Genomic DNA, 15458 nt, shown 5'->3' on the forward strand with positions numbered 1-15458 from the left:
ATGGCAAAGTATCCTATCTCTTTTCCTCCAATACCATTCCTGCCTAAGGTAAAGTGTTATTTCCAGCTAATTCTTTCTCTTTAAGTCTGTTTAAGTACACCTATATTGTAGGTCATGTTATAATTAAATAAAATCCTTGCCATAGTGGAAAAGATTGAGTGTAATTCCAGTATCGAGGTTTTGATTCTTGTTCAAATCCCAATCCTAGGTGAATTACATTTGAGGACAAATGTTTCCAAGGAGGAGATAATGTAATACCTTATGTCTGGAAGTTTCTATATATCATACAACTTCTCTCTTGAATCGTACCTATACTATATGAGTGGTACGTTGTAGTCGTATGCAAGATAGTGTGGTAGGGTAAACCTTATGTTGTGGATACAACTTCACCCCTAGGAGTCGTTAATTAGGGTACGAGTGGTATGATGTTAAGTCATTAATTCATCAGTATAGTTCTCCCAAGTTTTTGTCCAAGGTACGATTAGATGTTTAAGAGTCATATCAAGATGATACTAGTCATATGTGGAACTTATATATTGACTAATTTGTTTTCCCTTGCGTGTACTAAACTTACAAGTTGAGGATATAGGTCTTACCATACCATACGGTCGTGGTAGACCAATAAAAATTGACGAGCTTTTTATGTAAAGTTTAACTAAGGGCTTTTTGGTCTTTTTCTCTCATATGACTTCCCATCCACGACCTATAACCCTCAAAGAGACATTATTTTCCTACTCATTCCAATCAAATAACAACTCTTATAACTTCTCATCTACAATAAACATCTAGATTAGGGTTTCCGTCATAAGTTCATCCTTCAAGTCCCAAGATCCATCTTCCTTCACAAGTCAAGCTACTTAAGGTATGTGGAATTTATGACAAGGTTATTATTTCATCCTTATGCCCAGAATACATAGTTTATAAAATTGAATTTCTTTACTCTAAATTAGGTTTCACACCTAAATAGCCATATTCTTGAATTATGCTACTACCATGAAATTTAAAGGCTTCAAGTGAATCAAGATTTACATATATTCATCACTTGATTTATAAGATTCATAATATGATATAAATTTTATTATATTGATTGAAATTATTGAAGTATTTCAATATGATTATTTAGCATGAAGTTTTGTCATGAATTTTTAAGAATTTAAGCATATGTTATAAGTCTAAATACTTGTATTGAGTTTACAAGAAGGTTATTATCTTAAGCTTTATTGTTAAGTCCATACTATGATTCAAAGCAAATATTGATCTTATGATCTTAAGAAAACATATGGAATCAACATTTTTTCATTAAAAAATGATTTAAAGTAAAGAGAAGCATAATCAGTTTTCATCTTGTAAAACTCTTATGCTAATTTAAAGTGGATTTCCTAAAGTATGAGCATATAAGTAATCTAACAGTATTATTTAGCACTGAGAAGGGAATGCGGATGAGCGTATCCTAATTCCTAGAAACTATGAGCTACCATAGGATAAGGTTTTTCTCAATATAGATGAAGTAAAGTGATCACTAAAATTAAGGTTCTATTCCAATGACAAGTGTAGAATTGCTCTCCCCCACATGGGTATGACGTTGGACTCCATGATGTTCACGTGGTTTATGTTGGTTAAAAGAAACTCCAATAACAAAGATTAAAAATAAAGCTTTTAAAACTAATTGTTATGGCTCACAAAGTTTATCCTTATATTTCATTACTTATGGTTATGATTTCATAATCTTTGTTTATTTCAAGCTCAAGGTGAGTCATTTACACTTAGAATGCATTATTTGAAAGTCTAAGTCTAAACTCAGTTATTATTTTGCTTATGCATTCACCCCATATACTCAGTATATTCAAGCGGTCCTAACCCACATATATAATTATGTGCTACATTGTCTTATAATGTAGGTTCTGGTGCTCGTTTGTAGTAGCACGATTGACCACATGTATGATCAGCTACATCTTGATTGCTGGTGAGTCCTCATAGTCCGAGGGCCAAGTTTATTAGATTTCTGTTCATTGGTGGAAGTGTTTTAGTTATATGATTTTTGTTTATGTTCGGGGCAATTGGAGTTTGTCCTAGTGGCTCTCTAGTCAGTAATAGAGTCTTGTCAGACTATTTATATCTTAAGTTTAAAGAGTTGTGTGAAGATTCCTAAGTTAAAGACTTTCTATTAAGATATGTCTTTGTTTACCTTTAAGTTTTACTTATGTTAGTTAACTTTTCTTATGAGTTTAAAGTTAAGTAGGATGAATGGGTTAGTTTAGGACTATTCATAGCTTTGAGAACCATGTGAAATACAATAATACTTCTGGGGTGTTACAAAGTAAGATTTTCGTATACCATCAACGAACTTCTGCTTTGTTTGATCATGATTCCATCTTTCTATGTGTTTCTGCTTATTTTGCATCGCAGTTGGGTTTATGTTCAAAGTCCTTATCTGTGCTATTGTGTATAGCTACCCCTGTGAGTGATTTTTTAGTATTGGATTGGGTATATAAAACTTGTTTAGTGACCATTCGGGAGTCTCATACTCATATTGATCTCGTTGTCCTATATATGGTAGATTTCGATGTGATTCTAGGCATGAATTGGTTGTCTCCTTAAAATACGGTCTTGGATTGTTTAGCTAAGATCATTACTTTTTCATTTCCTAGAATAACCCAATTGTGTGGCAAGGTTCTGTTGGCCACACGCCGATGGGGATTATTTCATACATTCAATCTAGGAGACTAATATCGAAGGGTATAAGTCCTTCTTGCTTATGTTCAAGATATTAGTGCTTAGAGTACACACTGACTCCGTCCCTGTGGTTCGCGAGTTATCTGATGTGGTTTCGACCAACCTACCTGGCCTTCATCACGAGTGTCATATGCTCGTCCAAAATCCCTACCTATTTGAGCCTTCAGGTATTTCCTTATCTTTTACTTTTATGCACGAAAGTCCTTTTGGTAGCGGATGTTTTAATGAACCTCATGGTTATTTTCCTTGTTTTCATAACATTTTTGGTGTCTCAAACTTTTTTATAATTGCCCCAAATTATTTATGACTTGCTAGGACTAATAGTTCAATTTTCAGGCAGTTTGTTTAAGAATTTTACTACTTTCAAATATACTATGGAATATTTAATTTAAATTGGTATTTAGTAGAAATATAATTTATTACCCTTCTAGAATATTTTTACCTTTATAAAAAAAAATTAGTTATGATATGTTTATATTACTTTATAATAACATTGTTATATTCTATTAATGTTTTATACACAGATAGTAATTCTAGATATGTTAAAATATTATTGTTATAAAATAAAGGTTTTGTTACAAATAACTTTCTATTAATTATAATATATTTAAAATATTATATTTATTTTATGACAAACCTATATAATAATCGAGTACATACAAAAGTGGAGTAAAATTAAGGGGGTTGCCACCTCCACATCCACGTGTAAGTGGAAGGGAGGGGCAACATGATTATCCCTTGCTTGTAGGCAGCCAAATGTTAATATTGAGGCATACTAGCTGAGTATGTGTGGTGCATATATATATGTTGTTAAGAAAGTATGGCAGATTGTTTCTTTGGTTGTTAGCAAGTTCATATATCATATATATATGTATATAAATATTCCCCCCCAAGATGATCTAAAATATTATATATTTATATATATATATACACACACACACACACTTGGTATCAGAGCCATGAGGGGAAGCAAAGATTATTATTCTTGATTTTAACTTGCTATTATATGGTACTGTTAGATCTATAATTTAAATGGTAAAACTTGAATATATCTATTAGACTTAGAAAAATCTATTTTATAAAAGGAATAAATTGAAGATGGTATTGTGATCTTTCACATCTACACTGTAGGTTGTTTACCTAAGCATTAATGGATGGATTGCCGATGGAGACTTAGTGAACTTACAGATGGTTATTTATAACCTTTGGACTATACGGCTGAAAAATCTTTAGTTAAAATTGATCTAGCTAATATAAATAGAATTGAGACAAGACTCCACTAATTTAATTATTAGATCTGACTCTCCAATATAGTATTGAGTTAAATTCTTGAATATTTTTCTTTATGGAACCCAATGGTCTCTTGATCCAAGGATAGGAAGCATTTAAGTTATTATTGTTGTTATTTTAAATTACTGACATGCAGATTCTTCTATGGCATTCTTCCGTCCCTTCTCCTCTCCTTCTAAAAACTCCTCATCCTCTTCATCCACTTCAATTTCCTATAATTCTCCTAATTCAAAGCTCAAAGAAGATATTAGTTTCTCTAATTTGCAGCAATCAATTAATAATTGGCAAATTACCAGACATCCTCAAGACCAAATTTATAAAGCTCCCTCTATATGGCACTCTCTAACAAGTGACTACCATATTTCAACTGTTGAACAAACCATCCCTCTTGAATCAAATCATGAGGATATCTAACTTCTCAATCCCAGGACTATAGAGGGATGTAAGCGTAAGTACGATTACCTCCATTTCTGCTTAGTCCAAATAGCAGCTAAATCTCTTTTCCGAGAAGGTTTAGATACCTCTATTCTCCTTTGTCTTAGGGACTCTAGGTTTTTAGACTTCAATGATTCCTTTCTAGGAATGGTCGAAACTAACCTTTGTAATGGTCCAATTTATTTTGACTGCTTGTCAAATTTTACTGTTTCCTTAAAGGATCTAAATATGTTAGATTCTTTAATGCTCAATTTTAAGACATCCAACTATATGACCAAATTAGGGTCTCTCCCGGTAGCAATTATTTTTAGATTCGAGTATAAGGTCATGAAGGAATTCAAAGCCAACTTAAACAATCTAACTTAAGATTCACGATGTATATTGTTGCCACTATCCTGTACACTTAAAGTTGTTCTATATATCAGATGCAAAGTGCTAGCCTATAAAATAAACATTAATATTATAATCTATAAAACAATAATATGAATAAACTCTGAGTAACCTAAGACATTTTATTATTTCCCCAGTATCTTTTTGTTGAAAGATTACTTTCGTAGACAACCTTCAATATAATTTGTATTTGCAACTTTCTTTTATGCTTAATCAAGTTTGTCGGTTCACACTTCCTAATTAAATATTTTTTGTTTTCCAATCAAGTTACTTCATGATAACAACCTCGGTAAACATCAAGTACATCAAGTTAGTAGCTATATATGGCTCAAAAGTATAAAGAAGGAACTTAAGTATCATTAAGTTATAGTGTGCAACTTAATGAATAACTTTTGGAGATCTTTATTTGCATAAGGGCATTTTTATAATTTTTTTGAAGGTGCATTGATAAGGATGAGCCTTTAGTGTATGAAAAATTCTCACTTCTTGTCCGATCTGTTCAGAAAATGACAGTCTTTTCAGATTCTTGGATAGTAAAATATATGTTGAACTTGCATTGAAAGAAATGAGCTTTTCTTCAAAATATAAAAATTGAGTGAAGGCTCGTTAATAATAGATCACCTTCAGTGTGAATATATTTAATGGATCATGTATTCTTAAACGTGAAAATTGAACACTGAAGGTGTTCTATTTGTTATGCATTTTCACTATTATGATCATGAAAAATCTGATAAACCCATTTATTGGAAATATCCCTCATTCAACACCATTTTGATTCAAAATTATTTTTTTGAAATATTTTTACTAATTGATAATAGAATCCACGTATACCACACAAAATGAACATAAAGTACTCATAACTTCCACAAGCTGCACATATCTCACACGGGATGCATGTAGGTACCACAAAATATGTGAATCACACGAGATATGTGTGATGAACACAAAAGCTAATTTTATTAAATATAATTGAAACTTATTATTAAGATTTAGCTTTAGGCTACCAAATTTGTTGAGCCACCCTTGATATAACCTCAACTTTTGAGTCAAAATCTAAGACTTTAACTGATGAAGATAATGATAACCCTAATGATAAGACATACCAAGAGATTGAGTCATCAACTTCTGATGTTAAGGAATCATAACATGATCACATGAGGTGTTCTACAACAATGAATAAGGAAAAAGGAATCAAATTGAGGGATAGTGTTACCTCAACTTATTGTTGAGGGTGAAAAGTATAACAAAGGTCGAGAATGTCTTCTTTGACCACGTCTAAATTCCAAGTACAAAAATAAGAAGTTACACCAAGTAAATTGTAGCAGCCCTATTATTGTTAATAACAAGGAGGAGTCTGAGTCCCCATCTGTAAAGGATGAGGTTGATGACTCGATGAAAAATGCAGCAATTTGATAGAATTGAAAGTATCTTCCTGAATCACAATTTTTGAAGTTTGTTGTTGATTCTATAATAAATGTTAATGATAATAATAAATTAAATCCTCCATATGATAAGGAATGGGTTACTGGAAAAGAAACACTTCCTTTAATAGTTTTGTTGATACAAACCAAATAGGTGTCAACCTTTTAAGACATATAATTCAAGGTTGACATAAAAGGATTCAGTCCATGATTATATTAAGGATGTAATGGTGTGTTTGGAGATATATTTTGAGCTCCTAAAATGATACAATTCTAGGAGCCATTGATACTGTAATACCCCGTATTTTCGTGCTAGAATTCTAACCATCGTTCCTACGCGTCTAAGCTCTAATCCAAGTGATTCTCACGTGAATACAAGTTTCATGATCATTATCCTAGTCTATGGAGTAGTTTAGAGGTGGAAAATGTTTATAGCAATAACCTAGAATAAGTTTGAGCTAAGACCAATTGATTCATCTAAAGTTTGATATTTGATTCTACAAGGGTAAACTTCAAACATGAATATCTCTTAATATACATGGAATTTTTCATCCCAAGACCTACCAAATTATATAGAATTGAATTAGCTTTCCAATAATACCAATTTCATCAAAATCCGACACTTGAGCAAGGATTTATGGCTTTGCAAAGTAAAGGGCGTCGCCTAACCAATCGCACATAACTATTGGAATAGGTGTGCAATAAGAAATGCGGCGCATACTTAAATGTGTGTGATAATCAATGCGGTGTATACTTAAATGTGTACGATAAGCAATGCGGTGCATACTTAGATGTGTGCGATAAGCAATGCGGCGTGTACTAAAATGTGTACGATAAGCAATGCGGCGCATACGCAAATGTATGTGATAAGCAATACGGTGCACACTTGGTGTTTCAGGTAGTAAAAACACTCCGTTTTGAGTTATTTTGAGGGAAATTATGTCTTTTGGCACTCCTTACACACCCTTAAACTTAACCTTATGAATTTAATAGAATCTAAACACATCATAACCTTATTATCAATCTAAGTTCATCATCCAAGAGCACTAAAGGAGAAAAACAACTAAGGTTGCACAATCAACATTGAGGGTCCAATCTTTCAACGAATCCGTTACCATAAAGGTATGTGGAGTTTTCAACAAGAACATCCTTTCGTTCTTGTTCCTAAAAATTTGTATTATTTTACGAAGATACATGATTTTACTTGTTTAATTATGAATTTGAGATGGAAACTATTATTCTATATTCTTGTTCAAGAAACTATAATATTTTGGTGATGTCTTAAAGATAAATTCCTTGAGTTTTGATGTTAATATCATGTTTCAAGTGGAATTTCCAGATTTTCATATGAGTTATACTTATTTGCTATACAAAGTATGAATCTTGAAATGTTTTTCTCAAGTGTTGATATATGGGATTTAAACCCTCTTTGAGATTATGATTTTTGGTGAAGTAATGTGTTATACATACCTTGATATTTGAATAATTTGACCTTTTGGTCTTGAAAGAGTTATTTTTGAACTCGAGTGAGAAAAGAAATCCACGTGTTGATTTATTATGAAAAAATGGTAGCATGATGGATCCCAATATAAATTGTTGAATTGCGTTGTTATGGATTTTCTTTTGAAATGATCTGAGCTAAGTCCGGTAGTAGTATTTAGCACCGAGTGGGAGGTATAGCTGTAATTGGTACTTTCCTAGAACTATGTGCCCCTTTAGGATGTGACCCTAAGGCTGATTTATATAGTGATCACTAGTGAACAAAATATTAAGGTCCTACTCTGATGGCAAGGACAGGACAGCTCTCCCCAATGTGGGTTGGACGTTGGACTTTATTTAGCTCACATGGTTTATGTAATTTGTAAGAGACTCCCAATGTGTGTGTGTATTCTCTTATCTATGAAAAGTCTTATTCTTCTATTTGAGATGAAAACATATTTGTTTGAAAAACTGAGTTTAAGAAAGTCATTATTTTCGAAAGATTTAATGAACATATATTCCAAAGAGAATTGTTATGAGATTTGATTGCTTTGATGATTTGGAATCGATATGGAAGTAATTTGAGATTTATTATGATAACTCACATGTTTCACCCAATATATTTTACTCTCTTATGATTATAATGATTTTAATTTGAGCTAAGTGAGTCATTTATATCATCCTGCATAATTTTATAAACTGTGATGATATTAAGATATTATTTTATTAATGCATTTCACTCCTATATACTCGGTACATTTCCGTGGTACTGGCCCACATATTCGTATGTGGGCTATATTTTCTCAAAATGTAGGTACAAGGTATAGTATACATCTTTAGATCCAGTAAGTTTGCGACATCCAGTTAGTAGGTAATGAGTCCTTTTGATTCAAGGGCTTGAGTTAGTTATACAGTTCGAGAAGTGTTGTATTTTCTTTATCTATCTGTATTGAGTTGGGATAGTCGGGAGTCATGACCCAGCTACCTATAGTCAGTACTAGTAGAGGCTTCATAGACAGTCAGTAGAAGTTGATGTATTCCATTTTAGTTTTGGTTGTAAAAGCAGAGTTGTAATCTTTTAAATTTAGTTTTATATCTATCATATTCAGAAAAGAGTTATTTTCTGCAGATTTGTATAGATTTATACTTTTTATTCAATTTCTTATGAGTTATGCCAGTAGAAGGGTTAGCTTGGGGTTACTTGTAATCCTAAGCATCGTGTGACATCTCGAGACCCAATTTCGGGGCATTACAAACACAGAAGGGATGCTGGGTATATAAGTGAGAAAGCCTTACTCCCTAGTGACGCGTTTTAAAGCCGTGTAGGCCTAGGCCCAGAGCGGATAATATCACTAATGGGTTGGGGAGTGGAAGGGGTATCTCAGGCCTGTGTTATTTGGGATGCCCGTCGTAGCCAGAGCCTAGGGTTGGGTTGTGAAAGAATGGTATCAGACCCACTTTTGTGTCATCCTTGTTGATGTGGGCTAGAGTTCAAACTGAGTTTAGGCGAATCCCAGTAAGGCGGGGCAAACCTCAGTCCTGAGTGTAGGCAAATCCTATTCAGTAGGGAAAACCTCAGCGAGGATGCTGAGTCCGTAAGGGGTGGTGTATGTGATACCCCAACTTAGGAAGGAGTCCCACATCTGCAAAACATGGAAGGGATGCTGGGTATATAAGTGAGAAAACCTTACTCCCTAGTGATGCATTTTAAAGCCATGCGGGCCTGGGCCTTGAGCGAACAATATCACTAGTAGGTTGGGGAGTGGAAGGGGTATCTCGGGCCTGTATAGTTCGGGATGCCCGTCGCGGCCAGGGCCTCCGGCCGGGTCGTGATAGATACCCTCCGAGCCTTCTCAAAGTCTTACATTCAAATTCAAGCTAAGGAATTGGAGGATGTGTTGTCAAAGGGTATAAGTTGCAACCTTAGAGGCTTGATAGATTCTTGGAGTAAAGTTGAAGCTCAGGCACTTTTGGAAGGATCAAGGAGCAACATCTTATTTTAAAGGTGGCTTGGTGGATGGTAAGACCAACCAAGTGAAAGAAGATTTAAAGGATATTTTGTCCCTTTTGACGATGCAAATGGCATCGCCAATCACAAGGGTGCATCGCCAAATTTACAGACCCTATCGCCGAAGTGGGAATTCCCCTCGTTGGGTCACTTTTGGTTCCATTTATAAGTAGCCTAGGCCTAGAATATAAAAAAAATATCTTTCATTTACCTTACATAGATTTTGATGACATTTGATATTGAAGCCTCTTAAGAGAGCATGGAAGCTTAAAAAAATTATGTTGATTATTATTTAGAAATAGTAGTTATAAGGGCGTTACACTTCTCTTTCAGTCATCATAAGAGTTAGGTTCTTGTAGGTAATCTAAAGCGATGTGATTTGATTTGATAAATCCTTTGATTGTCCTTTTCTTTATCTTATTGTGTCTATCTATCTATCTCTATCCTTTATTTTCTACATTTTCAATTCTATTATTTCTTTATGTTTCTATGGTTACTTCATCATTCATATTTTGGATGGTATCATTAGGTATTAGAGAGGATCATAGGCTCATTCCAACTATTCAAGTCTTGGAATTTGTTAACACATAAAAAATATTTTTGGTATTTTTCAATATTTTGAGTTTGATTTTTGTTTCTTCTTGAGTTTCTAATACTAGAATTGTGTTCTCTAGTATTATCTAAGACTTGATCTAAGAAACTAGCTTGTTTGGATTTGAATTTAAAGGTTCCATCATTGTTGGAGGTAAAGAAATTGAAAACTCATCAAGTGGTTTTGAAAATCGAGGTGAAATTTGAAGATCTTGAGTTTTGGGATTTGTTCTTCTGAACATTTGGAATTCAAATCTGGAATTTGAGCTTAAAAGGAGTAGAAATCTATTGGGGTTTTGATTTGGGAGTTCTTCAAGTTTATGGAGTTCTTCCTAACTTGAATAAAACTGTACATGGATTTCTAAACCTGAAACTTTTAGTTTAAAATTATAGGTTAAAAGGTGTGTGATATTATTCCCATGACAATGAGAGCTTATATTTTACATTTTGTCGAATTCATAGTTGAAACGAAGAAGTTATGAATTTTGAAGTTCATAGTTTTCTTGGCGTTCTTTATAATCTTCATGTTTTGAAGGAGAGGAATATTCAAAAGGGTGTGTTAGGTCCAAAAAAAAGATAAAAGTGTTTGAGTTTTTGACCAATATTCTATTGATCCGACCCTGAAAAGTTCGTGATATGACCCATGTTTGTGATTTTTGTCAGATTTGTGGTGGTAGAGTAAGGACCGGGCCAATAGGGGCAGTATGGACTTGTATACTTTTGGGCCTGGAATTTATTTGTATGCACGTATTCTATAAGTACAATTTTCTGGGTTGTTTTTTGCATGGTTAAAAATACGTCATTAGACTCTCCTACTTTGTACTCTTCTCTATTATAGTGAAAATCCTCCTCCTCTGCATGTGGTTTTTCCTGCAAGGGTTTCCACATAAATCTACGTGTCTTCTTCTTTTTTTCTTTTTCTTTGTGGTATTTCTCATTCTACCCAATCATAACAAATATAAAAGCAGTTGGGTGTTGGTAGAAAGAGAATAGTTCAAAAGGGGAAAAAGACACAGAAGGAAGTATGAGGGGACTACAGATTACAATTCTTAAAAGCTTTCTTCAAGTGGCCTTTAGTTGAACATTTAGGGTGAGCTAATGCTTAGTTTTGTGATGCCATAGACCATATTAGTTATTTAAAAAAAAAAACTTCACAAAAGTGCAAGGGATATCATCCAACTCGTTGGCGATTTACAAAATTAATGTGGTAATAGTTCGTTGACTATTCCAATAGTCATTTTAGGCGATGTTGCTTAGTTGGGCAATACTTAGGCCTATTTGTAAATGGTATATTAGTATTTTTGTGATGAAATGGTGTTACTAAAGTGTATATAAACCTTACAAAGGGAGGATAAACATCGCCAAAGTCCCCCCTCGCAATTTTCCAAGTTTGGCGATGTTAGGGGATACTTACGCAAAACAAAGTGCAATTTGACCATATTCTTCGCTCCATCACCAAATTTACACTTTATTAATACCTAGTTTGGAGATTGTATTATATAGATTGGTGATGTAATGCAAATTTGTGATGCAACATGGTTTCCAATATTAAGGTCTTTTCTTCAACACTCGATCTCGAATCCTAATTCCTAGTGTCATTCCTTTGATTCTGATTCATCTTCTTCAATTCTTAAAACTAATTTCCAACTAGTAATTATCCCACTTAGTTGTTTATTAGTTTTTGAGCCCGCTCTTTCTTAGTCCATTTCTTTTATCCCTTTCTATTTTTACTTCAGAGTTTTTTTTATTTAATTTTGTATTTTATTAATAATCAGCACTTGATGGACCAACCCACCATACAAAAAAAAACAACCTAGTCCTATTCACTTAACTCGGCCCAACTCGATATCTATTTATTAACAAATACATATTGTAGGGTTTCCAAAAAGAACTAGTTTTCTAATTCTAAACTTGTGTCTACCTCCTTCAACCATGGTGCTTCCTTTCTCAAGTCCGAGATTTATCCTGTTGATGCTTTGAGATATCAATATTGTACCTCCTTCTGGATGCTTTCCTCTTTCTATCAGCTCACAGAAGCAAGTACTGCTAATCCTTCCATTCTGTGCTTTACAATTTCTCATTCCAACTGAATAATGGTATTTGTTTTGCTTTAGCTATGTTCCCCAGTAGATGGAAAAAATTGAATGTTTTTGTTCAGCTAAGAAGGATTCAGTCTTCTGAGAAGAGCTGTAACAGCCAAGTATGTTACCCTCTTCTAGTCTTTCTCTGTTGTTTCTAGATCTACTTGACTTGACTTTATTATCTATTGCTTGTAGACCATAGATCTTGAAAGGATGAAGAAAATGAGTTGCTTAGACCCATGATTGTTCAGCTATCCATCTCCCTCTCAGGTTTATGTTTATCCATCTGACCCATCGATCCTCCCATGGTGCTGAGAGACCTTTGTGATGGCTGTAATATCTTAGAAATAATACATGCACTATTATAAATGCTACTAACTCCTATATATAAATTGCATATAAACTATTCAGTTTGAATTTCCTTCTTATTTTTATCCCTTGACTTGCATTATCCTTAAGTATAGACTCTGCCATTTGTCACTGTTTAGGATAGCTTTTCCTCTGCTCTGTAACTGCTGATAATTTGTAATGGTAAAAGCACATATATCTATGGCTAAATTTGCTAGATAATCTGCCAATTGGTTACCCTTCCTGAATATGTGCTGATACTTTTCTTTTTTATTTTGCATAAACTTATGAATTTGTTTAACTAGGTGTGCTATATGCCATAGGCAAGGCCATTCACCTGTTAACACCTTCTATATGAGTAGTGAGTCCATCTGAATGATAATCTTATTGTGCTAAGATTGTGTACTATACTTAGCTGTATAAAATCTTGCATAAGCCTCTACTTGCATACTATTAGCATAATAATGTGGTTCACCTTTAGAAAATAAGACATCTCTATTCTCATCCTCTCAAACAAAATACATATGAGCTTCCTCCATCTTCTCTTCTAACTACTCCATCTGTGTTGTACTTCTCCCATCCCTCCTCTGGTGACTTCCATAAGACTTTAATAGCCTTAACTTTCATTTTTAACTTGCCCATCTCCTTAATTATATTTGGCCATTCATTTGGAAATTCCAAATCTGGATTTCTAACCTTCAACAACATTCTCAGGTTCCTTGTAACATTGTATAGTATTCTTAATCATGAAGTTTCCTTATTTTCATGTTTCTTTCTATTCCTTCTCCTCCACAATCCCCCATAGAATAATGCTAGACATAGCAAAGTAGTATGGTTGTTCCCTCCCTTTTACTTCAGCATTCCACCAACTTAGTACTATTTCTCTAAGGGTCAGATGTTAAATATGAATACCTACAAAAGAAGAAAAGTAGGACCATGTCATGTTAGCATAAAAAGAATTCCTGAAGACATATGCTATTGTCTCCACTTCTGGTTCCTCACAACACCAGCACTTAGAAAGACATTGTAATCGAAATCTTCTTGCTGTATTATCTACTGGAATTCTCCTTCTGTATTACTTCCACATGAAAAAACATATCTTGAAAGGAAAACCTTTCATCCATACCCTTTTCAATGTGTTGTCAATACTTTCCCTATTCATTATATACTGCCAAGCTAATTTCACTATAAACATACCTTTTGGTTCAATACTTCATATTGGCCAGTCTTTTCCTTTTTCTAATGGAGGTATCACCTTATTAAGAATATGATCTGTCATCTCCTCTGTGAATATTTCTCTAATCAGTTGTTCATCCCAATTTCCTTTTCTTACCAACTCTTTTACCTGCTTATACTGTTCTTGCTCTCTTTGTCCTCCTTCCATTATGGAATAAAGATCACCTTGCCTAGTCCAGTTATTTAACCAGATATTAGAATTTCCCTGGTTCAGTTGTCATATAATAAGATATTCCACCAAATCCCAGGCAATAAGCATCTTCTTCCACACTTGAGATCCATCTGCACCAGTTTTCCACATGACTAGTTTTGGATGCTATCTTTTGCAATATTTATTGAATATATAGTCCTTCCATATTGACTGTGGTCCTTAAATTCCACCAAAGATGACAAAATAATTCCATATAAATATCACCAATCCTTCTAAAACCCAAGCTACCTTCTTCTTGTGTAAACATACTATTTGCCATTTTACCCAATGTCTTCCCTTTTATCTAATTTTACTACTCCAAAAAAATTGAGCTAGAATTTTTTGAATAGTATTCAACACATTCAAGAGAGAGTTCATCATTGATAAGCAATGTATACGGATAATTTGCAAAACATGTTTGACCAGCACAGCCCTTCCTTCATAAGATAACAATTTTCCTTTCCGTGAATGCACCTTACTAGAAATTTTATTCAGTAATTGCTGATAATAATCCTTCTTCCTTCTCATATAAAAGATTAGAAATCCTAAGTATATGAAAGGGAAATCTCTTCTCATGATGCCCGTAGCAATCTCTGCTATAATCCCTACTCCATTGGATACTCCTTTCTGCAAATAATTTGCACTCTTTTCCTTATTTATTTTTTGCCTGGAGACATCCTTATATTTATCCAAAGTTATAGTGACCAGATGCAAATTCTTCACCTCAACTTTACATAGGATTATCATATCATCTGCAAAAGCCAGAAGATTCAGTTTTGGACTCCCTCTTGGCATCCCAAAAAGTTTAAAATCCTTATTCTGCATCAGCTTCTTCAATGACCTTAACAAAACCTCTGCTTCTATGATGAACAATGTTGGTGACAATGGATCCCTTTTTTCAATCCTCTTGTTGACCTAAAAAATCCTTTTGGTTGACCATTAAAATTTATGGAATACCAATTGTTTTCCAGTAATCTAAAGATCATGTCTATCAGCACCTCTGAAAAGCCAAATGTCCTCAATACCTTAGTTAAAAATAGTCACTCCACTCTGTCATATGCCTTTATCATGTCAAGCTTCATAACCATGTTAGGTGTTTTTTCTCTCTTTCTAATTTCAGCCACAATCTCCTGAACCACCAGTATATTTTCAGCAATACTTCTTCCCTGAACAAAACCAGCTTGATCTGGTGATATCAATTGAGGTAGTATTTCTTTAATTATTTCACAAACAATTCTTGAAAAAATCTTAATCAC

General features: G+C 33.7%; 1 pseudogene; it reads right to left on the bottom strand.

Annotated features, from left to right (window-relative positions):
- Window positions 1–14160, bottom strand: part of LOC107871896 — a 75123-nt pseudogene extending 60963 nt beyond the window's left edge.
- Window positions 14161–15458: the final 1298 nt, after the last annotated feature.

Source organism: Capsicum annuum, chromosome 5 (assembly GCF_002878395.1).
Source record: "Capsicum annuum cultivar UCD-10X-F1 chromosome 5, UCD10Xv1.1, whole genome shotgun sequence".
NCBI classification, from domain to species: domain Eukaryota; kingdom Viridiplantae; phylum Streptophyta; class Magnoliopsida; order Solanales; family Solanaceae; genus Capsicum; species Capsicum annuum.